Source organism: Typopeltis vanoorti, chromosome 22 (genome assembly GCF_054136105.1).
Source record: "Typopeltis vanoorti isolate ZY-2024b chromosome 22, IOZ_Tvanoo_1.0, whole genome shotgun sequence".
Classification (NCBI taxonomy): Eukaryota; Metazoa; Arthropoda; class Arachnida; order Uropygi; family Thelyphonidae; genus Typopeltis; species Typopeltis vanoorti.
Window position 1 is genome coordinate 27,253,022 of NC_143570.1, and position 24,658 is coordinate 27,277,679.

Genomic DNA, 24,658 nt, shown 5'->3' on the forward strand with positions numbered 1-24,658 from the left:
TAGGGGACATCACTGTGTGGAGGGGAGGGGGGGAAGGAAATGGGGTGTGGTTGAATTCCAGCCCTTGTTAAAAGAAGAATAAGAAAGTCCAAAGCAAAAATCGAACTCTCTTTCTCTCTGAGAGGGAGAGAAGAAAAAAAATCAATAAAATTGTCGTTAAGGACTCTCCGAGTGTATTGCTCCATGCTTTATGGAAGCCGCCTAGAAAGGAACGACTTTCCAACACATTAAATGTTCAGCTCCAGCCCCGCATCTCTGATGGAAGATGAATGATGCTCAATGCCACAACTTCTGGAGTCCGCGATAACAGCAATGCACGAAGTCTGCTGGATACTAAGGGGAGACGATGGCTTATTTTACCCTCCAATTTTTTTCCCCTTTTCTTCTTTTCTCTTTCTCCCCCCGCATCTCTCGAACTTCGCTTCCTCTATTAGCAACTGCCATCCGAAAGGATCTCGATTAAAACAGTTAGAACGTTAATAACGCTAGGCATTTTTAGCCATCTCCCCAGATTGTTCCATCGGTTTGTTTCAACAATGGATGATGGCTCGAGGTAATTGACAGGAAATGATGTCTCGAGCTTCCATTGTTTGTTGACGTAGAGAAATTTCGTTATTTTCTATGGAATATTAGCCATAAACGGAAAGGAGAAGAAAAAATAAAAAACAGAGAAAGCTACTCGCAGCTATCAATAATAGGTCTGCAAAAGATTGTTTGTTTTTTTTTTACCCTTTTTTTTATAGCATATCGAGAAAAAAATTGGAAAAGAAAATTACCAACATTTACTTGTTTGTAACGTTCGTAGACTAATTCAGTCAGTTAATCGCTTATGTCATCGTTATTTTTAGCAATATTTGTATTTTTTATTGTCGTCTATAATATTAAATCTTGGCTTACTACTGGAAAAATGTGTTCAAAATCAGATTTTTTTTTTTTTTTAATATTATTCCTGGTGATTAGTGTTTTTTTTTTTTTTTTTTAATTCAGTTCTTTCTCACAGAAAAGAACGAAGATATTTGAATTTAATGGTGGAAAAATTAATTTGATCATTCAGAGAAGGAAGGATACTTTCAAAATCACTTTGGAATTTTTTTTCTTTTCTTTTCTTTTTTTTTTTTTTTAGAAATGATAATAGCAGTTTAACATAGAATTCAACGTTAGGTCGAGTATCATAAAGAAAAGAACGTAGAAAATGTTATCGAAATGCCCTGAATATTTTAGAAAGAACTCAGTCGTTTGTTTGAAATTACTATCAAGTCTTCGGATTTCTCGGGTTTTAAAAACAGCTAAAAATCATCGTTCGAAACGAAGTAATGTGAATTTAAGCCGCGTAACATCTTTTGTGCCAACTTTGCTGCAATTCGTGTCGCCATCCTTTAAGTCCTTCTTTTCTTTCTTTTTAATCTGAATTTAATATCCGGGATCACACTAAACAGCGACAGCTGTAGAGAAGGGGAAAATAAATATTTGCCCGTGTCGTATACTAAAAATTAAAAAGGCGATCATTTGCAAAAATAACGATTAAAACAAATGACTGCGCAACTGGCTTTTTTTTTTTTTTTTTTTTTTTTTTGTATAAGACGACCAAAATACTGTCTTAAATTTACAAATATTGTTAAAGATTATTGTGGTTACGTTACTAGAAAAAAACAAGTTCGTATGTGCTGTAGTGCACTTCATAGGATATGTGTTGGCCTGAATGACAGACATTCAGAAACACCCCTCCATAAGCATTAGTTCGATAGAAAGAGAGAGAGAGATTTGTTTCCTGTACATCACGTGTTTGGAAGCAAACGAACGAGTTCAGTATGAATTTGGAACTATTCCAGTATTCTTGCACTTACAATAGGGGAATAACAATGCCATTGTAAATGCATAACTTCATTTAGTGTTGTTGTGGTTTTGTGCACATGTTCTACACCACTCAACAGCCACTTCCTACATTTTTTCTTAAATATTGCATATCCTATTTATAGATATGATTGTGCAATACAAGACGACCCTTCTTCTATAAACGTGCATTGTCGATAGTGGTTATTTCAGGCAGAATAGCTAATAATTCGTTATCAACTTTGGTACATCCTTGTGTTATGTAATAAGCAGTCATATTTGTGTATCATTGGGTAGGATGAAATAATTTATTGAAAAATACTTGCATAATAAAAATGAACTCGGTAAGATTAGAATAATTGATAAAAAAAAAAATTCAAGTTTCTGAAATTAAGAAACGTTGCACTAAGTTAGGTGATTATAACCACCGATGCTCAAAAAATATTTATCTTTAATAATACTTTTAGCATTTTCTTTATGTGAAATATATTTTTTTCTCTTAGTTCGTTAGTCATTAGCATATTGCTCAACTTGCCATTGATGCCTCCATTTACCTGGGTCATTTCTCAGCTAGGAGGCGGAGTTCTCACTGGCGGTTATATACTAACTGTATAGCGAACGTGTGTGTGTGTGTGGCTACTTTAGCTGAGCTTTCACTGGATTATCTAATGATAATTAATCGGCTTTCAGAGTGATTGATTGCCTGGCAGGCTGTTTGTTGTAGTATCGTATTGAGCTCCTTTTACTAAATCCCAGTAATGAAGATGAGACATCGACATGAATTGACAATAACTACATAAAACTGAGACTTTATTTAAATATTAGTTCAGTTTTTATATAAGTCGAACCTCTAAAATTAAAATACACATAGAATACATTTATTTGTGGTACTTTGTCAATTTCAAATATTTGAAGGGTATACCGTGATCATATAATTGCTTATTCGCGGTATTTATCCTTCAGGAGCAAACTGATCTTGTCGCACATTCTTCAGGAGTGCAACTGATTTCTCTCCATATTTTTCTTGAATGGAATTATCTTGCTCTTGTTTCAAGAGAGAAAAACCATTAGTTTCTTTCCATGAATTCATCCCAAAGGGAATCAACAGAATCTTTCGAAGAGCATTTTAAGGTAGAAGCAAATGTTAAAAACTACTGCTTCCCAATGCAAAATTTTGAAATAAAATAAATCTACTTAAGTCCTTATAAGGACTTGCTTAAAGGTGCGAAGCAAAAATGCTTTTCATCTCCCCCGTTATCTGTATCTGTAGAGTAGGATAAGGTGTTATTGAGCTATTAAAGCTCTGATCATGGCAGCAGAGTAACAGCAATAGCCGAGCCTCAGTTAGAACTTCATTGGCTACAGCATTGCCATCCATTACCCTCCAAGGGTATTGGATTGAATGAATCAATCACCGCATCTCACGGTCGATTGTTCCTTCAGGCCATAGCACTATTAATTAATTAAAGCTCTGATCATGGCAGGAGGGTAACAGCAATAGCCGAGCCTCAGTTAGAACTTCATTGGCTACAGCATTGCCATCCGTTACCCTCCAAAGGTATTGGATTGAATGAATCAATCACCGCATCTCACGGTCGATTGTTCCTTCAGGCCATATGTCAGCAAAAAATTATTAGATTTAAATTATATATTTTTATAAAAGGTGTTTATGATATTTTGATTAAATTCTTCAAAAATTTTAAATATAAAAAAAGAAAAATGTTAAAATTAGGAATCGATTTTAATTTTATATGAAATTTTAAGGATTTTTTTTTTTTCAATTTTGTCGAGTTTTCTGTCTAATAAAATTCAGGTACGCAATGATGATGACTCACTTAAAAAGGTGAGTGTAAACGTGTTTTTCATTCACTATTTTTCCAAATTACTTCTGCATACTGAACTATTTTTCCCTTAATGCCAAGGGCAGGCTAGTTTGCGCTTGACAAAAAAAAAAAAAAAAAAAAAAAAAAAGTTGAAAACTGTCGTATAGCAACCTGAATAATTTAACAAGCGATTAAAATACATGTTAACCCATTGTGTTTATGGGCAAAAGAGTGCACGTTCTTTCGTTGTCTGAAGCTATTTGTTTTCATCTGCCATACGCAAATATACTCATATAATTTTAATGCAATCCAAAGGAGGAAGATATTCCCATTAAATTACTCGCTGTTATCCTAAATAGGATAATATCTAATAGTATTTTCCTGCCGACTCGTTATCCATGTCACTTACACGTTTCAGGTTGCAAACCATGTTCCCGTACTTAACAAGCTTTCTCATTGTGTAGTTTATGCTACAACCTGCTTATAACTTGCTTTTACGCTACCGTATGATGTGCTCCGTGCTATTTCTTTAGCGTCATGAGGCTATTAGCGAGTGGAGTATGCTCGCTACAAGTCAGGATGATACAGAAGGTTTATTGGTTTCCGAGAGACTTCATAAAAGTTATTAAACATGGCTAGTGTAAGCAATTTCCAGACAGCTGATTCGCGTTAGAAAAGGTACCGCTTAGCAGCAACAAACATACCGAAAGAACACAAGAAAATGCATTAAAAAAAAAAAATTAAAATGGTAGGAAGATTCTTTGCATTTCCATTTCAAATAAATTACCTAAAGCTATAGAAGAAAGTCAAATTAGGGAAACGAATCTTTAAAACATGGCCTTGGGACGAAAAGAGCGCAAGTGTGTGTGTGTAGTTATTAAAATATACCTGGAATCTCTCTCTTTACTCCCTTCCTACTTTGATTATTACTAAACATGAATTCATATAATGACACAAACGTTTGGAGCGAACACAGTAAGAAGTATTGCGTTGAATTTGAATGTTAGAGGTAATTAATTAGAGAATGGTATATTTTTATGAGCACTAGAATAAATGCATTCTTACGTCGTTTATCAAAATAAACAGAAACACTGAAATTGACTAAAAAGTACTCGAACTATATACTTGTCAGGTCGAAGATTTATTTATATATACACATCCTTATCTTATAGTCCTTATAAGGACTGGCTTAAAGGGGCGCAGCAAGAATGCTTTTCATCTTCCCCGTTATCTGTAGTGGACAGTGTAGGGATAAGATGTTATTGAGCTATTAAAGCTCTGATCATGGCAGGAGGGTAACAGCAATAGCCGAGCCTGTTAGAACTTCATTGGCTGCAGCATTGCCATCCATTGCCCTCCAAGGGTATTAATCACCGTATCTCATGGTCGATTCCTCGTTCTTCCATTGAGATCCTTCACCTTAATGAAACATCTGTTGTTAAAAAAAAAACAATTAAATTTAAATTATATATTTTAAGAAAAGGTGTACGTGATCTTTTGACTTTTGATTGAGTTTTTCAAAAAATTTAAAATAAAAAAGTTAAACGATAAAATTAGGGATTGTTTTATATTATAGATTTTATAAGATATTTTAGGGATTTTTCATGAATTTCTTCGATTGTAATTGTCAGTAGTGAGTTTTCTAATAAAATTGAGATACGTTTAGTTGCCTGTGCACGTGATCTGTTAATGAATAATGTTGTTTTTTAGAACAGTTCATGGAAAGCTTGAATCAACTTGACGTGACAAAATAAACTGATGTTTATCTGGTCATTTTGTAAAGTGTTGTAGATTAGCACGCGCTTTTACTAACATAAAAGCTTCAATGATCAAATTACATCATTCTCGCTATATAGTTGTCACTTTGTTCACAACGTTTCGTGTCGCATTAAGGAAAAGCGTGTGGTAGGCCTGTTTTGTGTTCGCCATCTCTTGATTGATGAAGCCTCAAAATCGATAGGAAGTTGGATGTCGTTTTAGCGTTAAGGAGCGTCATCGAGTGCAGTTTTTTTTTTTTTTACTTCTATTGTACCGCTGCAATTTACTTCAGCCAACTTATTGACCATATGATGAAGTCAAATTACAGCAAAATGATGTTGCAGTTCCATTTTAGAGGAAAAAATAGAAAAAAAAAAAGAGCGAACGTCTAAAGGAATTCTGGTTGCTTCAGCGTTGAATAATTACCCTCGATATGTACACGTGGTATGGAGAAATCATGGCGGTTGGCTACTTTTCATCGTGTCGTCAGATGGCGCTCTTAAGAGAATGATCTTAAAATATAGCTAGGCAAAGTAAAATAAAACTTTTAATTTTACTAAAGTAAAGCAGAAAAAGTTATCAAGGAATAAATAAATCAGTAGGAATAGAAATAAAATTAAAGATTACCTACAAATAGTTCAATGGAATTCCTATATAAATTAAATTTTGAACTGTCATATTTACTAGTGTGAGATCCGCCCACACTTTGTCTATATAAGTTGGCGGAAGTTTAAATAGCATTCAAATTCAAAAAAGTTCGGGGTTGTACTGCTGGAGAAAAATGTAAACAAGAAGGAGAAAAAATATAATGTTAATAGGATTTAGAGTCCAAAATAAGTATTATTAACATCTATAGTTCGGATTGCAGTTTAACCGGAAATCATCTTTGAAAATTTCTGGGTAGTCTGTCTGCTAGAGGGTAAAATTAATCACCACGTTCGGCACACTAAAATGACAAGAAATCACCTACAATTTATATATATATCATCTACCACTGTGGGATCTGCTTTATATGAATATGACACCCTGGAGATTTCTTTGTTTAGGGGGTCTGATTGCAATACCTGGACAAAATTCACGTTTGACATCTGTATAGCTCTCCCCTGGGCTTGGAAACAACAACGCAGTATTTCTATAGCAAACACAAATTCGCCTACATACAGATTTGGGAGGCGCAAGATTACAAACTCCTCTGTAACAATCTTTTATTCTTATTCTTTGTCCATAAATTTAATATTCGAGTTTTAGAAACTCTTCAAGTGGTAGAAAGCTTTCCAATTCCACCACGTTTTGCCTTTAAAAACATCTGAAAAATCATTTTTATACAGAATACACACTTTTATTCCATACCGTACATAAAAATCAATAATTATTATGTGTGATAAAGAGATTGCTAGCATGGAACAAACAGATTACGCTTTTGTGTTCCACTTGGGTGACTGTTCACTAGTTACCGGAGATGAGGTCATGCAGAAGGTGAAAACTAGCAGAGCGCAGAGGATGCAAATGTTCTTTGGTTGCGAGATTAAAACGGTAATACTCGGGATTTTTGTCATGGGAACTATAGGAAGAATGAAAGATCGGAAGAATGCTTTGAAATATCTATTGTTAGATGGAATTTATTAATCCTAAAATAAATCATCTCGTCTATGGGGTCTTTTTTAATAATGTGTTCGCATTTCCTGTAGATGGAAGTTCAGAAAATCGCCCTATGACTCACTAGTACGATTGCTCAAAGATATTTCTGCTATCTCCATACTACTACCGATGCATCGTAACGCACTCGGCTCAGTTACCTCAGGCAAACTTCCGTCATGAGTGTAGTTGGCAGCACTGGACCGCAAAATACTTTCGAAAGCAGACACTGTCAGCTGTATATTTATAAAATGTTATCTGCAGTACTCAAGTAGTCGACGATCACCTGGCTGTTCCAATATGGAGCAAAAAAAAAAAAAAAAAAAGAACAAAAAAGTTTGTTGAGTTAGGAACGCCTCTCTGTCTATAAAGGATGAGCTTTAGTCCACTGGTATTAGATTGCTGGATGTAAATATTTGGTTTACAAAGGACAAGCTCGCAACCATCCTTGTCTTGTTATGTTTAGCTAGCAGATCTCTCGACACGTAAGCATCTCCGAATAAACACTACCCTGCAATGTCACCTAGCGTGCAGTTTCCTCACTACCTATAATTATATTTATGTACACTCAGCAATGGATGGCCTTCTACAGCGCGTGGCGCCTTGATATGTGCCTCGCTTGTGCCGAGTTCACCTAGCAAAGTTTACTAATCTCTATTTCGAAGAGCTTATTAAAACAATGAATTAGTGAGGCAATGGACAAGAATATTCTGCAACTGTTATATTTTTCCACAACTTACCTAAACAGCATACGCAATGATTTATTAATATTTTATAGTTGTGGAAGTTTGCTGAAATTTTTATTTACAAGTTGTTATTGTAACCTTGTTTGTAGATGTAGAGGCTTTGCGATCTTTATGAAGTTGAAATTAGTGTTTGGGTATCTTACCACCAGATGGCAGCATTCGTATAACTTTGAAAACAATTTCAAGTAAGATTTAATCACATTTTTAGAAACATTCGTTAAATTCAAAGCCTTTTTCAGCATGCTATTGCAAATATAGTTGCCTTTTTATTAAGAAACATTCTGTTTATTTGACTTTGCTTAGAAATAAGAGTTTTGAAGCAATGTAACTGGAAGTGATTATACATTCGGTATAGAAACGGCCTTCGTGTGTGTGCGAAACAGAGGGAGAGCGTTTAAACGTGACTGAACATACATGGGGTCATACAGAGCTACACCTAATGATGCTCTCTTGGGCGAGTTTCTGATATAAATCGAAATATGGAAAAAACAGTTCTTTATGGCATCTAATTTGGAGCCCAACTCCTGTTAGAATCACTTTTGTAATCAAACCTTTATGGCGATATATTATTCATACAAACGAAACACACGCACGTCGTTTATTTGAAGTTTGGATAGTTTACATATACAATAGATTCGCAGCCAGCACAGATATTATTATCTGTAATAAAATTATATTAAAAAAAAAAAAAGAAAGAGTTTAACTATAATCAATATATCCTGTTAATAAAACATAACAAATTTTCTGTTCAGAGTAGTATTTAAAAGAATGTTGGGCACGTCTGATATTCGTTGTATTGCCATTGTACCTGGATATAGTTCGAACTCGGTATTATTGTGCGCAGATTTGGTCTCCCGGGTTCCAAGGGGATAAAGAAGCTGTTGAAAGGGTACAAAGAAGAGTTATTAGTATGCCCACACTTTAGAGATCTTCACTTGGAGATGTGCCAAGAATAGTCGATTCATGCTGAAGGGAGAGAGAAAGAAATGAAGGACGTACGAATTGGTCGCCAACATGCGAAATCACGTGCTTTATAGGTAAAATTTTCTAGCTGTTATACAAGCAACATAGTTAACTACAATGATCATAAAACAGAAGTTAATTTTCCGACGTGTAATAAACAACTCATCCCACAATACGGATTGATTACCCTATTATCGGAATGGATTCTCCTTCTGTTGACATGCGCAGAAGTGTCCGAATCTGTGGGCGTACTATACAAAGATTATATCCGGATTATGGGATTTAGATTATGAGGACAGATTGCGAGTATGTGGATTGCTGACTCTGGTTAACAGGAGAAAGAGGGGTGATATGATAGAGGTCTATGAACTGTTAAATGGGTGTTATAGCATTTCAAATGATGAAATTTTTCGTTATATGGGAGGTGGGGAAGAGAGCATGGTGGACATCCATGGAAGTTAGGTTTGTTCACAGTCAAGAAAGGGGTAAGAGTTAGGTTATTCTCCCGTGAGTGGAATAATTTTCCCTTAAGGGTATTGAGTGCATCTAGCATAATTGAATTTAAGGGAAGTTATGATGGCTGATTTATAGCCTCCCTCGATGAGTCCTTGACTCCATTGAGGTCTCAGATAATAATAATAATTATTATTATTATAAGAAAAACCAAACACAACCTACTCCATCCTTCCGATCAGCATTTGTGGTTGTGTTCTCATACCAATCGATGATATTCATGTCCCTTTAAAAGAATTTGACAGACATCTACGCCCCTGATAGGTGGGATTCATACCACAGTCTGTCGGTTGGAGAGAGGGTAAACTATATGCTCGATCAACCAGATTTACTACAATCCTAGCGCATGCTCACAATAACATTATTCCAAATTTGCGAGGCTGGAGGATTTAAACATGACTGAAAGTTAATAATAATATTTGGTTAACCGATCAAGTGTTGATCAATATTTTAATTAATTAACTGGACCAACTAGTTTCTCCACACTTATCTGTTGGCTTCTTCAGGGCACTAACATATAGGTTTAAACACTCTCACAATTATGCGTAACTGCAAAACTGACAAGAATAAAAACTGACTAGAATAATTACAAATGAAATAGTATCGAACGTGAGTGAAACACGTATCGCGTGTACAAGATCAGCTAGCTGTTGCTGAGGAACTTTCTGTAGTTTGTATTAAAGTTCATTTCTTCCGTTTTTAAGGCTCTGATTAGGGTTTTCCATATCACTGGCAGTATTAGGCCTTGATTTCTGTTAAGGTTCACAGTATCAGTAATCAGAGCCTTAAAAACGGAAGAAATGAACTTTAATACAAACTACAGAAGGTTCCTCAGCAACAGCTAGCTGATCTTGTACACGCGATACGTGTTTCACTCACGTTCGATACTATTTCATTTGTAATTATTCTAGTCAGTTTTGCAGTTACGCATAATTGTGAGAGTGTTTAAACCTATATGTTAGTGCCCTGAAGAAGCCAACAGATAAGTGTGGCGAAACTAGTTGGTCCAGTTAATTAAAATATTGATCAACACTTGATCGGTTAACCAGATATTATTATTTACTATTTATGATCAAGAAAACAACCTTCATGATGACTGAAAGTTATTTCTAAACACGTAGTAGAATAAATTGGCTGCTACTGTTAGATAAGGTCTTCCAAACTGTAGCTTGTAATGTGAAAAGGTGGCATATCCAGTCGGCAAATTTAATGCATTGTAGGAGATTGTGCAGTTGGTGAACAGACATTATTAGTGCAACAATAATTTTATCTCCATACACCTGGAGACTCCACCATGAGGAGTATAATTAGTCATTATTATAACAGCATAGTTAACACACGTCCACAACGCGAAACACTACTAGGATGGTAGTTATAACGTTGATAATCAAATGTAGTAATACGATGGGATATACGAAAGCCATGAGAATGTTAGTCAGCTCTTTATAATTATGATAACTAGAGTACGTTCAATAGAGAAAGGAAGATACATTGTGCATCATCACAAAATTTAAATGTTATCTACTGAATGTGCTCGTCAAACACGACAGTGCTTGCTATATTAATCAGTATTCTTGTTATGCTAAGCCTATAAGGCTGTGTGTGGCTATAAGTGTTAAGCCTATAAGGCTTAACACTGTACGTATTATCCCTAATGCAGTGTTAAGAGGTTTGTAAAACAATCCACTCAAATAGTGGGGGGGGGGGATCGGAATTAATCTTGCAGTATGAAGTGAAAAAAAAACCGAGTGTGTCAATAATTAAGTGTTAAAAAATAAATGAGATTATTCTAGAAATATTGAATGTTTCTTGCTATTCGAATTTGACCCAAACGGGTTCTTCGTCCAATGTTTTATTTCTTTGTTTAATCTTGTGTACACTAGGAACAAACGCCTAATCAAAACAAGTAAGAGGCTCGGAATGGAAAAACGCTTCCAAAGAAAAGTAAGTTTAAATAAATGCATAGAATATTTTTGATAATATAACGGGGAAAAAATACTAGGTAGAGCCTTTGTGCTGCTATAATTCAAATGATTTGTAATAAAACAAGTCCGTTTATTTTTAATCTTATTTTAAAATATTTTTTACCGTCTCGTATATAAGAAGCCTCCTACTTGTTTTTGACGGATGGGCTTAGCAGTTTGGTATAACCAAGAATGAACTCTATTAAAACATGTTCTTTATAATTATGTGTTTTAGTCATGTATTTTTCTCAATTATTTAAGTGCGTTAAGTTTTATATATGTATATATATAAAATACACCACTTAATCTAAATAATACAGACACGTATAATCTGCAACTCTTAGGAACTAAACAAAAATTGACAAAACACACTGCTATTTTTATCACAGTTCTGTTTAATATTGGTAGATGGCGTTGTGCCCTACATGGACAGAGTCGTCAAAACTAGCACCACAGTCCCTCTACATCTGGACAGGATGGAGTAGAAATGGATTCATCATCACAGCAGGTTGGCATTGAAAAGGAGTTAAGAGGCTCTGTGTGTTGTAGGCGAATGTAATTAAAAACTGATGAATATTCTAAAGTCAGCCGTCAAAGAAGCGAGTGACCATGGCGGAAAAATTAGAAACCAATGAAGTTAAAAATAAAAGTAAACTATTTAGATTAATTAATGTTCATGACACAGTTTTTCTAAGATTTTTTTTTTTTTTTTCAGTCAAGGCACTGCTCACAGAGCAGGTTAAAAAGTCACCTGGGTAACTAACCAACAACACTTGCGATTCCATGCACTTGCGCCACCTGCCGGAGGCCTGTTAATCTGTACACACTTGCATATTTCCCTCCAAGTAATTGGCATATTCTAATTTGTTTCTTCTATCTACAGAAGTTATTTTTAAAGAAATACTTAAATTTTTAAAGACGTCCATCATATCTTCGAAGTTGCTTAGCTGTCAGTTTTTTTAGGAGACAAAAAAAAAAGACACAAAAACAAAAAAAAAAAGTGGGTTTACACAATCACTTGAAACCACCAGCAATCCATCGGGCCAACCTTTTTTTTTTAATCCAGTCATTAGCTAAGCATGTTTGAAGATCCTAATAAAATAGGAGGGGCATTTTGTATAAAAACATTACGTCAACAGACTAATCTTACAAATAAAAAAAAAAAAGTTTTTTTTTCACTTTTTTTTTTTGTTTTCATTAAATATTCTATGTACATACACTCACACATCCTAGCAGCATAGCTTAGAATTAAAGCCTTGCTTCACACCAAAAATTGGTACAGGAAGCACCATGGCAAATACCCCAAACTTTGCATGAAAGACATTAAAAAGAAAGGCGATCAAAGTTCACACCAATTTGATCGAATTCGAGTGTGGAAGCCTTTGGTGAGGAAAAGTGAGTTTTGGGTCTGGTCCATTCATTTGTTTTTGACCCCGACCATCGGGCATCGCATACCGTAGTTTTTCCCAGAACCTTTTTTCTCCCCATCGAATGATGGGTGCTGACCTAAAGCACATTTTGGCATCGGGATCCATGTCTTTGAAACACACCTTGTCCAACAGAACAATCACCAGTCTGTGGTTTTTATTACATTGAGATTCGTGATGTGCTGTTTTCAGTTCAAAACGACACCACTCACTCTTCAAGTACTGCTCGGAGAGTACGATGATTGTCCTATAACTGCACTCGATGGCTTCTGTGATTGCTTCCGCCACATAACCGGCCATAGGAAGGTCACGATAACGAAGACACATACGATACGGTGGGGTTCCGCACTCCATACCCGGAGCCAAAATCTGAGCAACAAAAGCTTCGTCTTTCTTGCAATAAGACACGAAAGAATCGAACAGTTTTTCCGCTTCGGCAGGCAACTGGTTGCGATGAAACAGACGTACACCGTATTTACTAAAAACCCACACTTTCATCTCTTTCCGATACACGCAGACCAACACTAAAGCCAATACAAGAATAATGAACAGCGTAGGAGCTACGATCATTGCCGACATGTAGTCTGCTTGAAATACAGCCTGGAAGTAGGTGACAGCTGTGTAATTGGAACACGAGGTGGCGTTGAATTCCAACAAGAACGGTCCTGCCGTCTTGTTAAAAAAGCAACGAATGCTTGGTCCATCTCGAACGTAAGATCCAAATTCAATCAACCAATCGCGGAATTCTTCCATATAACGACAATTGCAAGTCCATGGGTTGTGACCCAATCGGGCATTGAGTAGTCGCGTATTGTAGTTCAAGTTCCATACTTGAAATTCCATTATGAAGTTGTGATCCAGATGAAGAATCTCCAGAGATTTTAAAGACAGAAAAGTGGTGTTGGTAATACTTTTTATATGGTTATCGGATAAGTAGAGTTCCTTCAAGTTAATCAACGTCTCAAACTCAAAACCATACAATAAAGCAAGTCTGTTGTGATCCAAGTGGAGAATGCGAAGTGCGTGAAGGCCATTGAATGTTCGGTTGTTGATCATTTGAATGTTGCTATTATTTAGATAAGCAATTCGCATGTTTTTCCTACCAATAAATGTATGACTGGATAACTGAACGATATCGTTACCATCCAAATAAAGATCTGTCACATCCATTGGAATCCTGGTGGGCATGGATATATAATTCCTTGCAGCACAGTCTACTATATTTGTATTCCAGGTTTGATCCGAATAACAAGTGCAATTCTCTGGGCACACCATTTCACAGTCACAAGCATCGAATTCGCAGCAGTGACACAAGGCAAAGCAGTGGCTTCGATATTTGCACAGAAAATCTGACGAGTTTGCACTGGATAAGAGCATATAGGGACTCTTACGGGAAAAAGGCATTTGGCACACCACCTCAGCAAGGTCGACTATCCTCGGATACTGACGGGTGTCATCTAAGTTGTTAATTCTCTGCAACCATTCCATGTTACAATCGCAGAAATAAGGATTGCCAGCGATGTAGAATTGAGGCAGAGTAACACCTGAAGGAACTGGATTCAGACGAAAGGCGTTGATGTCGAGATTTTGAAGACTATTATGAGCCAAGTCGACCATCGTCAAATTAACCTTGGACATAAAAGTGAATGCATTGATTATATTAATATTGTTAGCATTAAGTCTGAGTAGCTCGATCTGGTTAGGAAAAGATGCACCATTGATCTCCTTGATGCTATTATGAGAGGCATCCAAGTATCTCAGTTGTAAAACGGCTTCTAATTCAAAATAATTTCCCAGCGTTTCCACTTCATTATCGTGGATGTCCAACTCTTCCAATTCAATAGGGATGAGAGCGTAGTCAAACCACGTGATCTTATTTCTTGAGATATTTAATTTCTGTAAACGATGTAGATTCATAAATAGCCCATTGACATCCGACAGGAAGTTGTCGTTCAAAGATACGACCGTTAGTTCCGCAGCGTCGTCAAACACTCCATGTTCCAAACCATAGATTTCGTTCTTAGACAAATCGAGTTCAGTCAATGCTGGTAGATCACGAAACGTTCCTCTGGAGATATTTCCAATGTCATTACCAGACAGATTGAGTTTGTACAGTTGTTTCAGCCCACGGAAAGACGAATTACTTATGTTGGTGATGTTATTATTTCCAAGATGGATCGTCTTCAAAAACTGCAACGAACCAAGTGCATATGGAACTGCCATCAGGTTGTTTCCACCCAATCTCAGATCTTGAATGCTGCTGCAATTTTTAAACGCATCTGGATGAACCAACTCGATCTGATTGTAATTCAGATGTAAAGAACTAATCACATATAACCCGTTGAATGTGAACACATCGACGTGTCTCAATTCATTGTTATTGAGTACAAGCGTATGGAGATTATAAAGAGCAGAGAAGGCATTGTCGGCAATTATATCAATCCGATTGTGATTAAGATAAAGCATTTGAAGACTGTACTGAGATTGAAAAATGGAGCCGTTGATTACCTGCAATTGGTTATGACTAAGGTCTAAGACCACTAGCCGAATTAAATCTGCAAAGGTCTCTGATGTGATGGATTCGCTAGCGATTCTGTTTTGAGACATATTGAGTACAAGTAACTGTTGGAGGCCATTGAAGAAGTTCGAGTGAATGCCACTTAAGGAGTTGTTCTGAATGTACAATTGGCGGATGTCGGTGGAATGGCGAAAAAGCTGAGCAGGTAGTTTTCTGATGCGGTTATTGGAAAGGTCCAATGTCTGTAGTTTTTTCAGACCAAACAACGAAGAATCTTCGACTTCTATAAGATGATTGTTTCGTAGATTCAGTATATGCAGGTTACGTAATAGAGATAACTCTCCATCTTTGAGAATTCGGAGTTTGTTATGGGAAAGGTCCAGTTCTAGAAGTTCCTGCAGACATGGTTTTTGAGTGCGGTTGTCGATTCCGTACATACCCGACAGCTCTTGGATTTTATTATTGGTGAGATTTAGCACTTTTAGAACGCTAAGGCCACAAAAAGATGCTTCAGGAAGGGTCATAATGTGATTATAGCCTAAATCCAACCATTCCAGTTGTTTCAAGCTGAAAAAACTTCCAGGCATGATCTCCAAGGAGAACGCACCCCATTCGTTATTATAGGTGCGTATGGTGAGATTTCGTAGCTCACCCAGACCCTGAAACGCACCACTAGGGATGTTAGGAAGCTTGCAGTGTTTAATACGTAAAGTTTTGAGGAACCGTAAATGGGCAAATGCCCCCCTGGTTAATTGACTTTCGAAGAAGACCTGTTCGCACACCACAGTGAAACTGGCCGTGTGGTCTGCTTGAATGAGAGTAAAGTTGGTGCTGTGCGAACCGCTGTTGACCGTCTGAAGATGACACGTTAAGGCTACGTCAGTGCCCCCTAGCGGCATCCACTCGCAGTCTTCGGGGGCCACATAGTGAGCCGCTACTGAACCGGATATGGCCACTATAATAATCCATGCAAAACACAGGAGTTTGGCACTTAATGACATACCGAGGGATGGGTAAGGATTACTGTAGTCCGACACTTCCGGAGATCTCTGAGCCGCACAGACAGAGGACCTGTGCCTTCGATTGGTGTCAAATAACATCACTGAACCAATTCAGCACACGAAGAAGGCGATCGGGGAGAATTTCCTAGTGCAGAAGCCGTTCCTACGACCACATAGTTGCGCCACACCGATGAACATACGAGAAAAAAAAAAAGAAAAAAAAAGTTTGTGTTTTATTTTCGGGCCAATCTTCGATTCAACTGTTCCCTGGTAGCTGTCGACTCGCCTCTTTTCACTCGACAGCCGAGCAGTTCCGCTTCGCTAGTGACGCGGGTGGTTTTAACTGTTTTTCCAAGCGAATTGGATCTTTGGGAGGCTCACTTAGCAAGTCTTCGGACGTTGTCGCTCGTCTTCCTAGGATCGAAGGATAGGGGCGGAGGAAGCAAAGAGGGAGGAAACGGTGTGAGAGAGAAGAAAATCACAAGATATGCACCACATTATCCGCGACAGTCCCCAACACTGTCTTTCCGTTTCCGCTACGATGATAAGGTCGTCTCGGAGACTTGACAGGTCATTCTTGAGTAACGATGCCGTGAATTCAAGATCTCGGAAAAGTCCGATTTCCTGTAAAAGAAAAAGAAAGAACTGTCAAGCAAAAGTGAAGTAGACGAACGAATATTTAAATGCTTATCTTGGGTGGTGTTAGTAAGAATAGAATAAAATCTGAAGTGTGGTTTTATGTGGCAAGAAATTCTTCATCAAAATAATAAATATATATATATTTATATTCCCTAATAGTTATGAAATGTGCTTATCTATATATATAATTAACACATTTATATAATTAACACATTGATTTAAAAATATACATTTAAAATATTAATAACTAAAACTGATTTAATACTACGATTGGTATTTTCTAAAATAATATTTTCTAAAAAATATTAATTTATAAGGAATAATATATTTAAGTTTTAAAAGTGTGATTTAATATATACTAAAATCTTTTATAGAAATTTAAGAAAGATTTAAATTATCTTTTCTTGTACAAGAAAGGAACTGTGGGAGAATAGGAAATGAATATAAATTTTATTACTAAATCAACAATAAATGGTATGTTACAAAACATTTTTTCCCCCTGTTATGTTTCCCTTAGCAACGGGTACTGAGACAACTACACGATATAATTAAACATTAATTTAGTGTTAAGTCATTGAATGTTGGAACTTTCAGCAAATGCTATCCAATCAGATCCAATGTTATATGCATGGTGACAGAAGAACAACGGAACGTGTCGATGCAAATACGTCACTAAAATAAATTATCCAGAAATATATTCAATCTTAAATGCATTCAATTAACAGCCGTTCGATTTATATGTTGATTAACGAACTTGGAGGTTTTCTATACGTCAGTGAAAAAGCCAAGATGACAAGGCCGGAATCTCTATTAATCTCTTCGCCCTTATAGTCCTTATAAGGACTGGCTTAAAGGGGCGAAGCAAGTATGCTTTTCATCTTCCCCGTTATCTGTAGAGGACAGTGTAGGGATAAGGTGTTATTGAGCAATTAAAGCTCTGATCATGGCAGGAGGGTAACAGCAATAGCCGCGCCTCAGTTAGAACTTCATTGGCTACAGCATTGCCATCCATTACCCTCCAAGTGTGTTAATTATTACCGCCCTCTTATAGTCCTTATAAGGACTGGCTTAAAGGGGCGAAGCAAGTATGCTTTTCATCTTCCCCGTTATCTGTAGAGGACAGTGTAGGGATAAGGTGTTTTATTGAGCAATTAAAGCTCTGATCATGGCAGGAGGGTAACAGCAATAGCCGAGCCTCAGTTAGAACTTCATTAGCTACAGCATTGCCATCCATTACCCTCCAAGGGTATTGGATTGAATGAATCAATCATCAATCACCGCATCTCACGGTTGATTGATTCCTCCCTTTTCGCCCTTATAGTCCTTATAAGGACTGGCTTAAAGGGGCGAAGCAAGAATGCTTTTCATCTTCCCCATTATCTGTAGAGGACTGTGTAGGGATAAGGTGTTATTGAGCTATGAAATCTCTGATCATGCAGGAGGGTAACAGCAATAACCGAGCCTCAGTTAAAACTTCACTGGCTACAGCATTGCCATCCATTACCCTCCAAGGGTATTGGATTCCTTCCACAAGAATCGTGAGTGCAAGCCTCTCCCTTTTCGCCCTAATTCTAAGAATCTAATTTAAAAAACGTTATATTAAAAATAATAAGGTGTTCGAAATTAGTTGACGATTTTGAAATGTTATAAAATATTACTTTTATTTTCATTTTCATTTTTCATTTATAAATTGCTTTATTTATTTTTGTTAAAGTAATTTCTTATAATCTGTAATCAAGTTTGAAATGTAGGGTTCATTAAGCTGCTTAAAGAACTTCTAGCATTCACTAAAGCCTCTGGCACTGATTCTAATAGATCAAACTGTAAAAATCTCGTTATCATCCACTACTATCAAATATTTTGATGCTTTTACTTGCAAAAATATTCTATATAAAGAAATAAAAAAAAAAAAAACATTTAGTTTGGGAAAATGTATTAGGGATCTAATACCTTAAAATCTTAAACACGGCACTTCAATAGGCTCACTACAGAAGTGGATTTCTATAAATTTATTTCTGTATTTTAAAATTTCTAGTATTAAAACTATTAATAGTTCTGAAACTCTGTTGTGTTGTTTACTATCATTTTGCGTATAGCCGGCAGGTGGCGCACCTCAACACTTGTAGCAGATCTCGCTAGAAAATACAGATCGTATATTTCTCGCATTTCCTGGTACACTCTCGTACCCAAATAGCTACTAGACGATACAGAAATGCTTTTTTCTTTCTCTCTCTCAACTCTTAAATACAGTCAAGTGAATAATAAAGACAAGTAGTGAAATCAAAGAGTCTGATTCTGGGAATGCGTAGTACTTCGCCGCAGGAGGGGACGTCCGCTAATGAACGAATAGTTGAGCGTTCAAGCATACCCAGCGTTGGATTTTTGTGTGCAAAAAGTTAATTGAAGGGATGTCAGAGAGTCAAAAGACGCGCGAAATAGAGGCGTGCGTGACATCGAGACACGCTGTAACACCCAGAGAGGAGGCCTATAGAGGGTTTCCATTTCGGAGGTTTGTGTAGGAAAGTCGTTCTATTGAGGAGGATGATTGCCTTGGGATGTAGGGTGACGAGGGGAAGAAGGAAAGAAGAAAGAAAGAAAAAAAAAAGCAGACAACGCAGCCATAGCTTTACTTAACCACCAATCCTCCGTATTTCGGCAAGTCTCGTCGGAAGCCATGACAGCAAGACAGAGTGTCGTTTCCTTCGACGCTTTCTCTCCTGCAAACATTCCTAAGAACCCCTTTCTTGGGTCCTCTCTTAGAAACGCTGTTTCTCTAACCAACGCACACACGGTCACCCACAGGCATGTGCAAACCAACGCAAAAGAGGGGAGGGTGAAAGAATCAGAGCTATTTCCCAACTCCTATTATAGACTTGCCACACACAAAGTCACCTTATACTCGAGGACTATTTCTTTGGACAAAACGAATGACAGACACAGAGAGAAACGCTCTAATAACCTGGGAGGGTTTCGCTAATATTTCTAGACACGCTAAAATGTAATCTAACGTAAAATTGCATTTAAAATAAACTTGTAACAAAAAAAAAAGAGAGAATTTACGTATATTTCTTTCTGACTTTGTAGCGTGCTTCCTTTCCATCCATTTATTATTTTAATGTTGAATTTTAAAAGGTGGAGCAGAAGGAAGAACGCTAAAACTAGCCATATTAAGTAGATACATTATGTTAACAATAAGAACATCAGTTATAATTAAGATGATCCGAATTTCTCGACTTTGGTTTGTGATAATCATCTCTAGGTTTACAAGTAGATTATAAAAAAAAAAAAAAAAAAAAAAACTGCGACCAAAAGAATGAATTTTGAATATGTTAAGAAAAGTCAAAAGGAAATAATAATTAAACTTTCATGCAGGGGAAATAAACGATTTCATATTAAATAATCACGATATGTACTGTCTAGCAATAAACTTAGAAACCTCGTCTAATATTGTTTTGGATACTGAGTTTGACGTAGTAACAATGGATTTTGGTAGCATCTGATACGATCCTGGAGCCAACCATTAGCAATAATGCTGCAGGTTATTAATAATTACAATGGTAGGGTTACAACACCGGTAACCGTACTTAAAAACACATTTGACAGTTGCTCTGGTCCTAATTCGGATTAATCTAAACACCCACAAATTCTCATAGGAATACGATACAAATTCGAGATGTGGAGACCGGTATGGCGGAAGCTGTGGTTTCGGTTGAAGGCATATTATTGCAGAAAGGCTTTTATTTTTCTCCTTCAAAGATGGATTAGAAATATTTTGGCGTTCAAAAACATATGAAATGGATTCGAAATCTTTATTTTACTATTGTTTAATACGTTCAATGGTAAATATCTCAGTGATGGTGTTCACTAAGGTGCAAATATTGTTACAAGCATGTAAAGAAAAATTCTTCTGCTGCCACACACAATCTTTTGTTGTAAGATTTTCCCAGGAGATCCCTTATTAATTACTTCCGTAAAATGTTCAAATTCCACCCAATAAAGTCACCATCGTAAACGCCCCTAAAAACTCGTAACATGAACATCCAAATTGGCCTAAAGTATTTCAATAATGTGTCCAAAAAACAGGAAATTTTGGGGAGAACACACCGATTATGACACCAATTAAATCTCGCCAGTGCAGGTAATCAAAAACCGGTTCTCACTTAAGAAAAAAAAAAAAAAAAAAGATAGCCAAACAAAGAACTGGATGAAGTTGTTCGTCTACACAACAACTACTTGCTTCCACCCCCCCCTTCTTCCGTCATCCCCTGGCACGTGCGGCGACGGTGACCAATTGAGAAGGCAGAGGAGCATTTTGTGGACCAAGTGGCCATCTCTTGTTCACTACACCGATGACCAATTAAGTAGCGGTTGTACTTATCGGTCGATTACATCGGAGAGTCACCACTCCCCTTTATCGTGTATCCACGACTGCCCCGGGGTGTTCTTTGTCCTCAGTAACGGAAGGCCTCGTTCCCTTCCCTCGATGTCCTCTTACCTCCCCTTACTGCTCAGATTATTTCCCCCTCTCCCGACAGGAAGGAGGAACTTATAGATGGTGTGTGTATGAGGGGCGAATAACTTGGTGGGTCTACTTACTCCCATTTCAATCGGGGGGAAAAACCACTTTTCTCTATCCAATCGCCGCTCCTCCCATTCTGCTGCAAAACATAACAGAGATGGCCTGCCTGCTATTAGGTTTGTACAGGGGGCGGAACTTTTAGCATCTACCATTTCGGTCCCCAAGTTCCCTTATTGCCCTTATCTTTTTGCTTTTCTCCGCAACTCTAAGAAGTTTTCAATAATGAACCTTCCTACCCGTACACTAAATTCTTTGGCTTCAACTTTCCCTCAATTCGACACTTGCAGCCATGAGAAATGGGGTCAAATGTCATGCATCGAGCAATTTGTACCACGTCTGAGGCACACAAAGGAATTCGTACCTAAGACTTCTTTTCCCTCTTACTTGCTCTCCGTTTTGGTCTTTTGTTAGATGTGGAGAACATGGAGGTCACAATAGTCAGAGAAAGATTTAGAGATAGCAGTGTTTAAAATTCCCCCACTTACTGTTCTCCACATGGTATTTGATCCACCATCAGGAAAAAGGACATGAAGTGTGCGCCTAAATTATCTGCAAACAACAAAACGGACAATTCTTATTTATTCATTCTGAACTAACTCACACGTCTATTTATAACGAACAGTTTAATAGAATTTAGTGTCAAATCCAAAATCTTAGCTTGGATTATTTATGTGACTTCCACTCACGAAATATTATAAGCCATTTTATAAGTACATATTATAAGTACATTTTTTCGTATTTATTGATTTTTACATAGCTCGAAAAGCGCCCTCTAGAGTCCAAACATGGAACTTTTTCATGCCACTTCAGATCTCCATTAAAAGGGGAGATGATCTGCCACCCAATCACAAACATCCACGCTAAAGGCCTGCTTCGAATCCGCCAGTTGGTTGGAGAGTGGATACGCTAACCATTCAGCTAATCAGGCCGACAAATTTGATGCAAATTATGGCCTACACTGAGTTCCAAATCGATCCAAAAATAGCGGATGAAATGCAAATTAAAAGCACTTGGAAACCTAGCGGTTGATTTTAGTTCCTTCACCCTTCTTCGCAGATGTTTTCCTTCTCACTGTCCATAACACATCATACCTCAGAAAGCTACTGCACTCCAACAAAAAACTAGTACTTTGTAATTCGTGATAGTTTGTTGGTGTTAGCAAAGCCCAAAATGAATAAATGAGAGCGTGGTAGGTGGGGGAAAGAGAATAAAAAACGGGCAAAGATGATTGATCATTGTATCTATTTTAATAATTTATTTTCTCAACCTCCGTTAAGCTAAGTTTCAGAGACTTGAAGAGAATGTGTCGTTTAGATTTCGCTTATTATTTTGTAGTATTTAATTAAAATCCCCAATCTGGAAACTTACAATGATGTACCTTTAAGGTTTGGTGGCCCTACTGACATCGAATGGAGAGGTCGATTTTTTTTTTTTTTTTTTTTTACTTCAGAGAATTGTGTACAGAATTCAGAAAAACAGCGCAAAGGATTAACCTCTTACAAACAGTAAACAAAAAAGCCTTTTATGGATCCCCAGAGAGAATTAAATGGGACTCAATCTAAGGCACGGTGAACAAATGGCTTGCTAAAGTTACTCACCCGCTAGAAATCGCGCATGGTAGAAAGATAAGAAGGGTAATAAGGCGCGAGCTACTTACATCCACATGCTGATAGCTTGGGAAACTTAACATGTTCCGGGTTCTTTATTTCTCATTGATTATATGTAAGAAACTTTACAAACTAAGACTTTTTTTACATTTCCAAATCTGTGTTGATTTTTCCATTGACACGTCTCAGGTGCAACTAATCCACACTGATTATTTTTAACCCCTCCACCGATAACAAAATTAGTTTGATGCACTCCCCTCATAGTAACTAAGACTGAGGCAAATGTATTAAGTTCGTAATCTGTATGTTTTGTGACTGTTCCACCTCCGCATGAGACCGGTTAGACTCTTTCACTTAAAAAGCCCTTAACAAATGCTCCTCTTATCCTACTTGTACGATGGGGACTAAATCAGGATCATCGTAACGAAAGAATGTCGTTGCTACCGACTAAACCACGGAAGCTACCGCTTGTGGTCACTCTAGTAAGTCAATTAGAGATTTAAAAAAACACATAAATAAAATAAGCATTAGGTTAATAATGCATTTGTACACCTGACATTCAAAAAGATTTCGGCTTTATTTTAGGTGGGTATATGCATTGTTATACTGCAAAATATTTTTGGTAATGACACAAAATAAAAACAAGAAAGAAGCCCACAGCCTGTTGGTTGATTCAATTACAGTGGTTTGGATAGTACACAATAGCCAATTTTATAGATGAAGAGAAACAATAGTGGCCCAGTTACAGTCGCCTTCACCTTGCAACCTTTCAAATAAAAAACAACCCATTGTTATCCAAACCACAACAATGCCAACCGAATAAGTTCAGTTTAGTGTAGGAGTATACCAATGGCTATAAAGGTATTCGACCCGATGAATGTGTGGCAAGGTCATAAACCATCCTAAGCTCTGAAGTGCTTTCAAATCGAACGTGTGAACATTCATTAGCTCCACCATAAATGCACCAAGGCTCGAAGAGTATTTTATTTCTCATAGTTGGGCTTCAAACCATTTTAGCATCCACGCCTGCCGAGGTAGTTGATCTACTGAATACTTTTTTATATTATTCTATCATGTATCCACAACCTCCGCCACATAGGTCATCGCGTGAGCTTTTTTTTTTATTTTTATTCTTTTTTTTTTTTTTTCTCTATTGTCCCTTTCTCTCTCACACACACAAAGTCCAAGGAGTATTCACACCCCATCTGAATGTAAGGCAATAACTCACCCAGACTCACGTGATGTAGCGTGAAGTCCCCAGTCACGCGACAGTTTGGTGACGTCCTTCTAGTTATAAATGATTCAGATGAACACCACCAGGTGAAGACTTGAAAAAGACATGAGGAATAAAAAAGCACATACCATGTGTATAATGTTACTACAATAATGTGATGGAACACGAATGGGGGTAGAGAAGGGGAAAAAGTTATAATGGAATAGGGATTTAATTCGATTATGATGTTCTGGATTCCTTTTTTTTTTTTTTTCCTCTTTAAATGATCTTCAAAGTACTTAAACGCAATAACCCTACCTACAAAAGCATCTTGTTTAATGTTATGAACGCTAGAGGGAAAAGATCAATACACTGCGCATGCGCAAAAAAACTTTTTTTTTTGGAGGATGCCGAAAGGTGAATTGGGAGAGCAGTTTCAAAT

The 24,658-nt window shown here is 37.0% G+C and overlaps 1 pseudogene across 1 annotated transcript in view; it reads right to left on the reverse strand.

The window, feature by feature from the left end:
• Window positions 1-11,614: 11,614 nt before the first annotated feature.
• Window positions 11,615-24,658, reverse strand: part of LOC150094261 (toll-like receptor Tollo pseudogene) — a 92,543-nt pseudogene continuing 79,499 nt past the window's right edge. Inside the window, exon 3 of the transcript XR_016550221.1 lies at window positions 11,615-16,802. The product of XR_016550221.1 is annotated as a toll-like receptor Tollo pseudogene (transcript). The remainder of the gene's footprint in view (window positions 16,803-24,658) is intronic.